Source organism: Crocodylus siamensis, chromosome 4 (genome assembly GCF_052110815.1).
Source record: "Crocodylus siamensis isolate JL-2025a chromosome 4, ASM5211081v1, whole genome shotgun sequence".
Lineage (NCBI taxonomy): Eukaryota > Metazoa > Chordata > Crocodylia > Crocodylidae > Crocodylus > Crocodylus siamensis.
This window is the reverse complement of record NC_143398.1, coordinates 183,766,788-183,780,762: the sequence shown is the minus strand read 5'-3', so window position 1 is coordinate 183,780,762 and position 13,975 is coordinate 183,766,788. Positions and strand designations below refer to the sequence as shown.

At 45.6% G+C, this 13,975-nt stretch overlaps 1 long non-coding RNA gene across 1 annotated transcript in view; it reads right to left on the bottom strand.

The window, feature by feature from the left end:
* Positions 1–411: 411 nt before the first annotated feature.
* The window catches only part of LOC149867308 (uncharacterized), a 34,264-nt gene continuing 20,700 nt past the window's right edge, over positions 412–13,975 (bottom strand). The window contains exon 3 of the long non-coding RNA XR_016442015.1: positions 412–1,258. This is a non-coding gene — a long non-coding RNA (uncharacterized LOC149867308). The remainder of the gene's footprint in view (positions 1,259–13,975) is intronic.

Below are 13,975 nucleotides of genomic sequence, written 5' to 3'. Positions count from 1 at the left end.
CTTTGCCAGGCTGCAATGTTTTCAGAATATGAGGGGGGGAAAGGGAGCAGAGGCAGCTCATTCCAGGGGTTCCCCAGACAGCGCCTGCCCCACCCTCCAGCTGGGGCTGAAAACCCCCCAGACTGAATTCCCTTCACTCCTCCTCTCCTCACCCTCCGTTTCTGAAAATGGACTGAGGCTGGCAGGCAGAACAGACTGAAGTTATAGAAGATGCTTTGTTTTGAAAAGTCTTCATCTGACCCCTCATGCAATGAGGCCCCTGCCCCCTCCCCCAGATGAACACCTTTCTACATGGACCAGCCTCCTATGTGGACTACAAGCCTGCCAAACCCCACATCTTGCAAGCCACCCCTGGTGCTGTTTTAACTCATATTTGCTGGTGCTGGGGTATCAGTGATTATCTTTTAATAAACCAACTAAGTAGCTGGAAAAATGTTCTTTGCGAGCTTTCAGGCACGAACACCCTTCTTCAGGCAATGGGAGACGCTGCTGATGTGTGTGTTTGTTTATATACGCACACGCACACAGACTTCTGTCCGTGCAACGACAGCGCATATACTCTTACCCCCCCCACTTGTCCATATAATAGGAATGGAATCTGGTCTCCATTAATTTTGGTGTGAATCCACTAATTTCAATGCTTAGCTGTCTCGCATGGGTGTAAATAAGAACAGAACAGAGCAATTCAATAACAATTCTTATTTTTTTTTACTAGGGACCTAGAATACAAGCTAACTTCTGAGGCAAGCACATGCAAAACATTTGACTAAAACCACCTAATTGTTAACAGTGAAACTGAAAAGAATACACGTTTAATTGTATCTTTAGAAAGGTGAATGCAAGGAAAACAAATGTTTTTGCAAGCTGCTAGAAAGAAGGGAGCCTGAGATTGTTTTTGCGGGAAATTGTGCTGAAGTGGTGAAAGTGCCTCTTAGCAATCTTACTTTTGTCCAGTCCAAGGTAAGCAGAAGAAAATCAAATCTACTCCAGAAGTCTTTGATCTGTAGAGTTGAGAAATGGAAGGTATAGGCCTTCAGTGTCAGCATTTCAGCATCAGAACTCATGGGAGTAGAAGTTGAAAGGTTGCTGTTAGGGATATTCATTCTGTGACATTCTTCCAGACTGAGTAGACCTTGAATTTTCTTGCCTCCAGGATTTGAAAGGTGCAGGAGGTCTGGGTTCATTTCCTGTCTCTTCCTTGGGCTTTTTGTGTCACCTTATGCAAGTCATTTAATCTCCCTGTGTCTCGGTTCCCCAACTGAAAAATAAAGATATTTCCTTTCTCTGTTATATCTGATTGTTTTCTATGTTTACAAGATGGATGCTCATTGAAAAGGCCTTGCTTCTTGGTATGTTTCTCTACAGCTCTTACCACAGAAGGGTTTTGATTTGTGTTAGAATTTCCTAGAGGTTATTGTAACATAAATAATATTTATAAGCACTAAATCCCTCTCCCCTACCCCCCTAAGAGGGAAATAGCATAAATGCCTTTATTTATCACAGGAGATATTCAGGCCTGTAGGGTTACTCATTTCCTTGATCCCCAATAAATGAATATAACTTTTCCAAGCTCCTCGTCATAGATTAAAAAATGCAGATGGGTATTTTGTATGACTGATAAATATTAAGCGTCTAGCTATGAACTCATCTGCTTTTAACAACCTTTTTCCTGATAGCACTAAAGACCGGTGGTGCGTCTATATGTGCATTAAGACACTCTTTCTAATGTGCATTAAATTTAGTACCTCCAATGTGAAGTATTAAAGAAATGCACGTTAGGTTGCCTTATTGTGCAGTAATGAAGGTGCACAGTTTAAGTGATGCTTAATGCACAGTGGCCTATTTTACTGTGCATTTGTGTAATTGCATGGTTTTTTACATGACACTTTAATGCACAGTAAAGTAGGCTACTGTGCATTGAAGCACATGTGTAGATGTGCCCAGTGTCTCTTAAGTGGTTGCTTACATGGAGAATGAAATGAAAAAGTTACTGTTAGCACTTCAACTGTGGTTGATTTTTAAGGCACAGTGTAGGCCAGATTTTCTCCTTACAGTGAGACCCTGCTAGCTTCATTTTTCTCAAACTGAGTGCAAGTCTTAGGAAGGAGAATAAGAAAACCTATTAACAATCTATGAATGCTGTAGAAAATGAAAGGGTACGTATCCTGAGAGAGGATACACCAAAGAGCAGATTTAGGTTGGGCATTAGGAAGAACTTCTTCATTGTAAGGGTTGCTAGAATCTGGAATGGGTTTCCAAGGGAGATGATGCTCTTCCCTACCCTGGGGGTCTTCAAGAGGAGACTGGACAAGCACCTTGCTTGAGTCATCTGACCCCAATGCTCTGTCCTGCCCAGGGCAGGGGGTCGGACTTGATGACCTACTGAGGTCCCTTCCAACCCTAACATCTATGAAAGAGGAGAAACTCTTAGAACTAGCTACGCAAACTTGTAGAATGAAATATGATGCATGGCTTTTAGGTCTAGAATCTGACTAGTCATCTTTTCAGTTGGCATAAATCTGAATAATTCTGAGTAATCAGCAGAGTTGTGTTAGTTTGCAGCAGCAAACTATCTAGTCCAAAATGTTTTTATAATTTGCAGAGCCTTTCTGATGAAATTGGCCATATTATTCATGGACTTGTGGCCTTCAGAATTGATTACCCTCCTTTCTACTCCTATAAAATACACAGAAGTGAAGTAATATCATTTTCACCACTAAAAGGTATTAGTGCTAGATGCCTCTATAAATTGCCAAAGTTTGCCATCTTGCTTAGCAGCTGCTAGGTGATGGTAAATGTGACTTGACTTCCAAAGATTTTGAAGTACTCCAGCAATTGCAAGCCAGAAACAGCCCATAATCTGCAATAAAATTATCTGACCATCCCAAATAAAAGATTCTTGAGATGAATTTGCAAAGTCTCTTAAGAAAGTATTTGAGAAATGTATTCATTTAAATATCTGTGTATTGCTCCATTTGCTGATGATTCAAACATGTCTCTAACTGAGAGAGTTAGTATGCAGCAAGTTTATTCAGGATGGGAGAAGTTTCTATGTTCTTTGCTAAGAGCAGATTAATAAAGAGAAACATGTGGTGTCAAACAGGAAATAAAAGGGTTTCAGGAGCTGGGAGACTCAAAGAGAGCTCAAATGTAGTGGGAGTTTTCTTGAAAATAGAGCAGCCGTGAACATGGGCTGTTCATAGAGTGTGAGGTTTAGATTCCCCTTGTTATCTAGTGCAGTGGTTCTCAAACTCTTTTGTACTGGGACCCTGCAGCAGAACACTAAGGTGCCTGCTACTCTCAGAGCAGAGGCAGGAACCCAGGTGCTGGTTGCCGGGACAAGTGGTTAAGGAGGGAATTGGCCCCACCTGCACCTGGTCAGCTGACTGGAAGGGGCGGGGCCTGGCTCCCACACAAATCCCAGGCCTGAGGGCAGGAGGGCAGTTTCTTGCAGGTAGCCAAGGGGGAAGGGAGCTCTGCTGGAGCAAACAAAGGGTAGAGGTCTGACTGCATGAGCAGCTCCTGCTGCTGTTATGGGATGGAGTATTCCCTGGTAGGGACTGAATGATGTTTTAGCTGGGTGGCTTGGATTTTTGCTATAGCCCAGGGGCTTGTGTTTTGTGTTTGCTTTTTAACTAGTGGTTTGGGTGAGGCTATTAGAGAATGGAGGAGGCCTCATAGGGGACCTGCAGCAGCGTGGGAACCCCAGCCCCAGAGAGAGGGGGCGGTGAGCACCAGTGAGGTGCAGCGTGAGACAGGGCCACGGAGAGCCCGAGCACCAGTGAGCACAGCATGAGACAGGGCTGTGGAAAGCCAGGGAGGACAAGGGGAGGGCCAAATTACAACAAGGCCCAGATCAAACCATGTCAGTATCATCTGCAAGGCTTGGGCTGCGGTGTAGGGGAGGAAAAGGAGCTGCAGATAGTGTTCCCTGGTACCAGGGCAATAAATGGGCAGCTTCCTGCTAATTAACATTCATTAATTAAGATCAAGGCATGGCAGGTGAGGAGGCAGGCAGTTGGCCCATAACAGGAGGGTGGGGCCACCGATAGATGGACTCCAGAAGCGGCACTCCTCTTACAGACTCATTTGCAAAGTTTGATGGCTTGTCCTGACTGACGCATCCCTCGCCCTGCCGGTGTCTGACCCACAGCCCCCCACTCCCGCTGCCCTGCCACAGCCTCGGCACCTGGCCCCTTGACTACCTTCCCCCAGTGCCAGCAGGCACCTTCCCCTCCCACAGCCGCCCCCCATATGCATGTATGCACACTCTGCCCCTCCAACGCTTGCTTCCCATACACTTACCTTCATCTGGCTACTGGCCATGCCCCAAGCAGCCCCTTGCAGGCTGGAACACTGCTAGCCTGCTGGGGGAAACCTGCACTTTCATGAATTTTCCTAGCAACTGCTCACAACCCTTTGAAATATTATATTGACCCACTTTTGGGTCATGACCCACAGGTTGAGAAATACTGGTCTAATTCATCAGCTCCAACTACAATCTTAAGTTCTTGTTACTAGATCTGAAGAGACTAGTCCAAATGTTATTTGGATTTAAAGACTTTTGAAAAAAAAACTTTTGCTATTTAAGCTACAAAAGGTGATGGCCTCTTCTTGTTTTTGTTGATGCATTTGAGGAGACTGTGCTATGGACTAACAGGTGCCTCCAAAATATTTTCAATGTCAGGCAACAATGAAAAATTGATATTTAGCTGGTACAGTGAAACTACAGAACAGAAACTGAGTTAAAGGGAGATATGCTGTGAGTTTGTGATGCTCTTAAAGAGATCCAAGCAGTCATATTTATGTGTGCATATTTCACAATGGAAACAGTCACTTCAGCGACTAAATTCCTCCTTTTTTCAAGAAAAGTGGATCTTTTGCTGTCTTGTATTTTTTTTGGAAAAGTTAAAATGGAATTTCCTGGAACTTGCATTAGTGGAAGTCATCCCTGCTCAGAGCAGGGCTGGGTTGGGGGTTTTTTTGTGTGTAAACTATTTATCTGCTTCCTTCCAGGATATATTACATTGTGGATTTCCTGTCCTGAACTGTTGTGTGGTTGACTATGCAATGTCGAACTACAGCTGCATTTCATCCAACAAGCATCTTCAGTCCAGAAGTGACTAAAGTTTATTTAAATACTTCTTTTTACATGCATGAACAAGTTATTAGGGAATTTGCAGCTGAAATGCAGTTAATTTAAAGATTTTTTTTCTTTTGGAGGAGTGAACCCTTTAAAATCTAGTGGCAGTAAAAATCATTGTCTCCCATGGACTTTGTCAGAAACTCTTAGTTCCTAGCCTCTCTGAAAACCACATTCCTGTATGTAGCTGCTTCTGTGTATGCCAAAAACTGTTTGAGAAAGTTTTATTACCTTTCATAGATTTCATAGACATTAGGGCTGGAAGGGACCTCGGGAGATCATCGAGTCCAGCCCCCTGCCCAAAGGGCAGGAAGTCAGCTGGGGTCATAGGATCCCAGCAAGATAAGCATCCAATTTACTCTTGAAGGTGTTCAATGTAGGTGCTTGAACCACCTCCGCTGGCAGACTGTTCCAGACCTTGGGGGCTTGGACAGTAAAGAAATTCTTCCTTATGTCCAGCCTGAAGCGGTCTTGCAGGAGTTTGTGACCGTTCGACCTCGTCATCCCTTGGGGCGCTCTGGTGAACAGACGTTCCCCCAGATCCTGGTGGTCACCCCTGATAAACTTATAGGTGGCCATCAGATCACCCCTGAGCCTGCGCTTTTCCAGGCTAAAGAGCCCCATGGCTCTCAGCCTATCATCGTAAGATCTGTTTTCCTGACCTCTGATCATGCACGTGGCTCTCCTCTGGACTCTCTCAAGCTTCTCCACATCCTTTTTGAATTGTGGAGCCAGTACAGTATTAATTAAGGTCATTTTCCAATTCATCTTCTGATGGTCAGTATGTTCACTTACAGAGTGGACCAATTACTCCTACTTCCTGCTGCTATATGTTATCTTGCATTATAAAATTAGAGATCCACCAATATATTAATCACATCTTGGATTGGCACTGATAAAATAAAAATTTAACATCAGCTTTTTTTTTGGCCAGTGTAGCCAATTTAATGTCACCAATAAATGCTGTGTGCATGTGTGCAGCTGCATGTATGCACATGGCCAGAAATGCAGTTGGGCAGCTTGGACAGCAGCATCCTGCCGGTAAGTCTGAGAGGGAAGAGGCATGGGGGAGGGAAGGGGTGTGCAGGGGCAGATTGAGGCCTCCATGGTAAGGGAGGGAGTGGGGCAGGGATAGAGGCTGGGGCTGGGGCAGGGGGCTGCCCAGCCATGGGCCGCTCATCCAGGGGACACAGGGAGTTGGGGAGGGAAGATGGCTCCCCGCAGCTATGCACAACCCCAGGGAAGGTATGGAAGGCATGTGCTCCCCTCAATTTGTGTGTGGGGTGAGGGCAGGCTGCTCACTGTGGGCTTGGGGAAAGGGACAGTGCCAGTCTCTGGTGGTGGGCTGGGCTTGGGGCAGGCTTAGCTGCATGGGGCAGGCAGTGGCATTGGAAGGGATGGCTATGGGGGGGATATGAGGAATTTTGAGGTGACCATAGCCCTTCCAACCCCTCCCCCCCACCCCCAGCACTGCCTCTGCTCAGGGCACTCTGCTGTGCTGCGTTTTTCCCTTAGGAGTCCTGCGCTACAGGGCAGGCAGGGGATGTGTGGCTAGGATGGGACTTCCAAGGGAAAGGCAGCAAAGTGGAGTGCCCCAAGCAGGGGTGAAATGCAAAACTCTAGAGCTCTTGGTTTAGAGATGGTACCTTTTATTAGACCAACTAAGAAATTGCAAAAAAGGGGTGGCACAGGGGGGAGGGGGGCTTAGGAGGCTGTAGCCACCCGCAGAAGTCACCAGCAGTGGCAGCGGCAGCCAGTGAGGATCGCTGACTGATCACAGATGCTGCTGGCAGTGTCAGCAGTGGGGGGTGGAGAGGGGTGGTATGTGGTGACCGCTCACAGGCACTGCTGACCATGTTGGCAGCACCTTTTTGTAGAGGGTGCACTGCCATGGTCAGGTGGTCCATGTGTACCCGCATGCACCCCCTACCCATTGCCCCTGACTGAAACCAATGTTCTCTGTTCTTATCCTCAGTCTAAGCCTTCTTCCCAGCTGGAGTTCTTTGAGCCCTAAAGGATTCCATTGCTAGATCAAAAGGCTGCAGCTGTAGTAGATCTATTTTAATTTCTTTTGGTGATAAAAATGGCATTTTAAATCCACCCTGGCAAGCTGGCTTTGATTTGCCAATGGATTGATTTGGTTTGCAAAACACTCACTTGGCGAGAATGATTTCCTTATCTTGTGTAGAAAGGGAAGCCACATTCTTTCTGGAAGCAACTGCACGGAAATCTGTTTGTTACTCTACCAGCCACTCTAGAATTAACGTCTATGGCACCTTGCTAAAAGGTAGTACAATTTAGTTGCAAAACACTTCATGCTGCATTTTCATAGTTCTTCTAGTCTAATTCCTAATTCATTTTTCCTACATAAACTTTGCTGCTTGGCACCAATAATACTTTACTTCTGGAGGTGAACATAAGAAAATAAGCCTCATGATGCAATTTAGAGGTATAAAAGAATTATTCAAAAGACAAATAATTAGAGGAGCCGAAATTTCCTCATAATTTCTCTGCTCCACATTTTTGCTTGCATGTTTCATCTAAAGGGCAAATAGTGAACTATGGCTCTTTATAAGCAAATCTTTTCCTTTTTTGGTCCAATTTTCTTAGTTTGCTAGTAATTTAGCAAAGTGCTCTAGGTCATACTTTACAAGGCCAACAGAAAAATAGACCCTAAGTTTCTCAGATAAAAGCACTTTCCTGATACCTGTGAATAAGAGCAAAATATGCCTCCATGTTAGGTTCCAAATATTTTTCTAGCATGGGCCCTGTGTAAGGCCCTGTGTAAGAAGTTCTTTTGAGTTGGTCCCAGTCATGTAACTAAGGTGGGGCAACAGGGATAGCAGCCCCCAGGTGCTGATTTTGGCAGGGGGTGGGGCGAAGGTGGACGACAGAAAAATAACATCATCTGTCACAACCATATGGCCATGCTGGCAGCTGAAAGTCTCATAGACATCAGGGATGGAAGGGACTTCAGAAGATCTTCAGGTCCAGCCCCCTGCCCCAGGGGCAGGAAGTCAGCAGGGATCATAGGATCCCAGCAAGGTAAACATCCAAATGTCTCTTGAAAGCGTTCAAAGTAGGTGCTTGAACCACCTCTGGTGGCAGTCTGTTCCAGACCTTGGGCGTTCAGACAGTAAAGAAGTTCTTCCTTATGTCCACCCTGAAACCATCATGGAGAAGTTTGTAATCATTCGAACTTGTCATCTCTTGGGGTGCTCTGGTGAACAGATGTTCCCCCAGATCCTGGTGAACACCCCAATAAACTTATAGGCTGCCACCAGATCACCCCTGAGCCTGCGCTTTTCCAGGCTAAAGAGTCCCATTGCTCTCAGTCTCTCATCATAATGTCTATTTTCCTGACCTCTGATCATGCACGTGGCTCTCCTCTGGACTCTCTCAAGCTTCTCCACATCCTTTTTGAATTGTGGAGCCCAAAACTGGATGCAGTACTCCAGCTGCAGCCTCACCAAGGCCACGTACAGTGGGAGAATGATGTCCTGGGATTTGCTTGAGAAGCATCTATGGATGCAAGCCAGCATTTTGGTCGCCTTACTAGCTGCAGCATTGAAGGCTCATGTTCATCTTGTGGTCAATCATGACCACACCCTGTGTCTTACTCTGTTCTCATTAAGAAACTGGAGGACTGTGGTGTTGACACCCACACAATCAATTTGGTGGTGGATGGGTCATTTTCGACCTGGAGGGATGTGGGCAGTGGGGTTCCGCAGGGCTCGGTCCTTGGGCCCGCACTGTTCAACATCTTCATCAGTGACTTGGACGAGGGGGTAAAAAGCACCCTGTTCAAATTTGCTGATGACACTAAGATGTGGGGGGGATGTGGGCACACTAAAAGGGAGGAATAGGCTGGAATTGGTTACGAGGGTGGGCGGATGAGAATAGGATGGGATTCAACACAGACAAGTGCAAAGTGATGCACCTGGGGAGGAACAACCGGCACCATGCCTACAGGTTGGGGAACTCCATTCTTGTCAGTACAGAGTCAGAAAAGGATCTTGGAGTCATCATTGACTCCAAGATGAACATGGGCCAGCAGTATGGAGAAGCAGTCAGGAAGGCCAACTGTACCTTGTCATGCATCCACAGATGCATCTCAAGCAGGTCCAAGGAGGTGATACTCCCCTTCTGTGCAGCACTGGTCAGGCCACAGCTGGAGTACTGCATCCAGTTCTGGGTGCTGCACATCAAGAGGGATATGGACAACATGGAGAGGGTCCAGAGGAGGGCCACTCACATGATCAGGGGGCAGCAAGGCAGGCTCTATGAGGAGAGGCTATGGGACCTGAACCTGTTCAGCCTCCAGAAGAGAAGGCTGAGGGGGGATCTAGTGGCCTGTTACAAACTAGTCAGGGGGGATCAACAGGCACTGAGGAAGTCCCTGTTCCCCGGAGCACTGCCAGGAGTGACCAGGAATAACAGTCGCAAGCAGGCAGAGGGTAGATTTAGGCTAGATATCAGGAGGCGCTACTTCACGGTCAGGGTGGCTAGGATCTGGAACCAACTTCCAAGAGAAGTGGTGCTGGCTCCTACCCTGGGGGTCTTTAAGAGGAGGCTGGATGAACACCTTGCTGGGGCCGTTTGACCCCAGTACTCTTTCCTGCCATGGCAGGGGGTCGGACTAGATGATCTGCTCAGGTCCCTTCTGACCCTAGAAACTATGAAACTGTGACCCACAAGTCCTTTTCGCTCATAGTGCTAGCCAGCCTATAAGGATGCTGCAGGTTTTTCCTCCCAAGTTGGAGAACCTTGCATTTTTCAGTGTTAGACACCATCAGGTTCTCATCCGCCCATTTCCTGAGCCTGTCAATATCTGCCTGGATCACCCTCCAGTCCTCAGGTGTGGATGCTTTACCCCAGAGTTTGGTGTCATCTGTGAGCTTGGCTAGCCCACTTCTGACACCAATGTCCACGTCATTAATGAAGATGTTGAATAGTGTAGGCCCAAGGACAGAGCCCTGAGGTACCCCACTGGTCACGGTGCCCCACGATGATTGGCTTCTATCAACCACCACCCTCTGGGTCCTGCTGCGGAGCCAATTCCGCAGCCAGCAGATCGTGGTGAGGTCGAGGCTACAGTTAGCCAGTTTTGCCAAGAGGTGATCATGGGATACCAGATCAAAGGCTTTTCTCAGGTCAAGATATATGACATCAATATCTTCCCCCTTGTCCAGATGATAGGTCACCTGGTCATAAAAGGGAATGAGATTGGTCAAGCAGGCCATACCCGCAACAAACCTGTGCTAGCTAACCCTCAGGATGTTGCCATCAGCCAGTCTGTTAAGAATGGCTTCTTTGATAACCTTTTCTAAGACCTTCCCTGGGGTAGAGGTCAGGCTGATGGGCCTGTAATTTGCCAGATCCACTTTCCTCCCTTTCTTGAAGATAGGCACCACGTTGGCCAAGTCACTGCTGCCCTGTGTGCCACCGGTGCTCCAGGAGCCTAGCTGCCTTGTTCCTCCTCTGGTTGGTGCTCCAAAGAGATGCCAGTTTTTTGTACACCAGACTTTTTCAGGTTCATAGCGAGGGCTTTCCTTGCTTATATGATGCATTTTTCTCATTCATAGGCATTTTTTTCTAACCTTTGGGCACATCTACATGAATTGCGTTAATGCTTATTACGGGCACATGTCTACACATGTGTGCTCTTAATGCACATTAAAATAGTGAAATTAAGTTAATCATGCCTAAATTTGATACCTGCAAATGCACTAACTTTAGTTCCAAGTCCGTGCATGTGTAGGCACCTGCTAAAAATTGCTTAATGTATATTAGCTTAATGTGCATTAAATTTAGTCATGCATTATTCACCACAGTCCTTATTTCTGTGAGGCCAGGGTGGCTGCAGTGTTGTTCTAGGAAATTCTTATCCTGCATATTGGCTGAATTCTGCTGGCATCCCTGGGGTATGTGAACTAATAACTTAGCTCTCAAAGACCCTTTTTAAGTAGTATTTCATTCCCTCAACAATGTGAAGAACTGTGAAGGCTTGTTGAACAATCCAGTTACAGAAAGGGTATTCAGCCTCTTGTGCAATTGTTTGGTTTGTCATTTTGGGCCAAGCAGATGGTGATATGCAATGGATATATTGCTTGGAGAAAGAACATCTGACCTAAAGGTCATCCAATAAATGTTACTTTATAAGACTGTAGTGACAAATCAAGCACAGGACAAAAGCTAGAATAGTCATTTTATGCATATGGTGCACTTGTATGACCATTGTATGTGTCACAAACTAAATTTATCCCTCATGTAGCTCAGCCAATTTATACTTGGATGAATTTGGCTTGTAACTATTAAAAGAAATTTGGAGAAAGGAAAGCAATCATTTTTAATCCATAATGTCATTTATTCTAAAATCAATACCATCATTTCCTGTAGCCCTCTCTTAAAATACAGAAATTGCTCTCTATGAGGCTTGAAATATATGGGACTGTCCTTTATCCCATTAAGTAATGCAAGTTTTGCCACTCAGTTCATTGAGGAAGCAGGATGCTTCCAGTTGTCTGATAGTTTACAAGCATTATTGACTTTAAACTATTAACATCTGATGACAGGCATTAAACTCCTTGTAATTATTGTACTTTCAATTGGAGGAAACAGAATTTGGGACTCTCAAATTGTTCTTCGAAATTAATGATATAATGTTAAACTGCTCAGGGTTAATGAAATAAATAAAGGCATACTGGTATGAAAGACAACTCAGGTTAGATGGTTTTTATTATAATTGAGGCCATTCAGCTACAACTGGTATATATTTTCCTAATTACAAACTTGGGAACCAGTTCTGTATTCTCTGCACATCCCAGCACTCCCACTGAAGTAAGTAAATGAGGAATGTTTTATGTGTGAGGAATGCAGGATTAGACCCTTAGTAAGCAGCTATTTTTAAGAGGGCTTGGAACAAATCTGGGCATGGGACTTAATGTTTTATGGCATGGTGTCTAATTTATCTGAATTTCTGCAGTGTTCCAGAATAAAACTGTGCAAAATGTGCAGTGAAAAAAAATAGTTCTGAGAATCAATGTAATCAAAAAGAACTTGTGGGAGCTGTGAAACTGAGATCTGAAAGTAGGACAAGTACGTATTTGAAAGGCATGTGAAAGAGAATCTATAACTACAAACTAATTTTACTTCCATGACAACATTTAGTGGCATCTCTGCAGGTCTTCCTCATTGCCCCTTCTGTGAAATGGTTTTACTGCAGAAAATATTTCTAGTTTTGATGTTGCTGGCAGTTTTCTTTCAAAATTACAGACACATGCTTCTCCTGATGCAATCCCCTAATTCACATTAATGAACAATGTGCATTAAGGAGGGCAGCTGAGATCTCACTCAGCTTTTGATGGTGAATGCATTTCTAATAGAAGTATATGATAAAGTGTGAGTTAATACCATGGTACATCACAGGTTCAGTTTCAGTTATGAACCCCTGGGCACGTCTACAAAAGACACTACTACTCAGTAGCAACAAGCTATTGCATAGTAGCTTGTTGTTACTGCGCAGTAGTGTTGGTCATGATGCTATGCTACTGCACAGTAGTAACAAGTTACTGTGCAGTAGCATCTGAAAAAAACTGTGCAGGGATGATACTGCACAGTAATATCAGTTATTCACAGTCGCTCAGTAGTTTATGCAAGAACTAAATGACTGTACGGTAACAACTGCATAGTCCGCTGCTCAGCCTCTGTATATGTCTGCACAGAGGTATAAGTGGGGGAAATGGAGCCTCCTTATTTCTGTGCATGAGCTACCTGCATTGTAGGGTCACTACATACTGGGGAGAGCAGTATTCCTACTGCTACTTCCACTCCTACAATGAGGAGTGGGAAGAGTCTTTATCCTGTCTCCCCAGTATATTTATCAGTGGAGCAAAGTTAGTATGAAAGAAAAGGAAACAGCACCAATCTCTGATTTTTTTTTTCAGTCACAGTTCAGCCTTGTTCTGGGCCTGGGACAACACTCCCAATCTTACCCGTGATCAGACTTCTCATCTCTCTTATGTTCTCACTCCATCACTTTCAACTTGTCAACACTGTGTAGATTAGGTTTTGGATTAAATTCTGTTCCATGGAGTATGCTGTCCAAAGGATAATAGATCAGCGTGTATTGCTCTGCACTGGGATGAATAGAGCTGGCCTACACCTAGAGAAGGGCACCCCATATCCTTTGCACATTATAGAAGTCCACCTTGTGGAAGATCAGTCTGTGGATCATAGAGCAAAGATGAGGCTTCTGGATCCATCTGCAGATGAATGTGTTTGTACCAGGAATGAGACTTGGTTAAGCATCAAGAAAGATGTAGCTCCATTCATGGGAGGATCCAGGATTTTGTAAAGGTGGTATGAGGACAGTGCCTGACACTACACACTACAGGAGTAGCTGCAGCTCTGCTCCCTATCTTCCCACCCCACCCCTGTCCACTGGGGCTGGCAGACTTTGCCATAGGAGCACTAGCTAGGGATTTCTTTCAGTCCCTGAAGCAGGTGAAAATCCTCCCTCCATGCTCAAAGTAATATTCCAGTCCCTTCCACTGCCCCCCTCCCACTACTGCCACTGTCAAGGAGCCACCAAGCCTTGCTCCACCTGGGCTGCACAGGGAGCTGGGTTCAGTTGAGGCAGCAGGCAGTTTCTCTCTCCCTGATACTGCTCCCAGACTGGCAGGGAACAGGGAGGGGGGAACCCTCCCACTGCCAACTCTATCTCTGTAGCTGAGCCCTGCTCCCCATGTAGCCCAGCTGGAGTAGGGTAAGAGCAGCTCAGGACCTCCTCCAACCCCTTCAGCTCAGCTGGGGACAGCAGCAGGAGCAGGT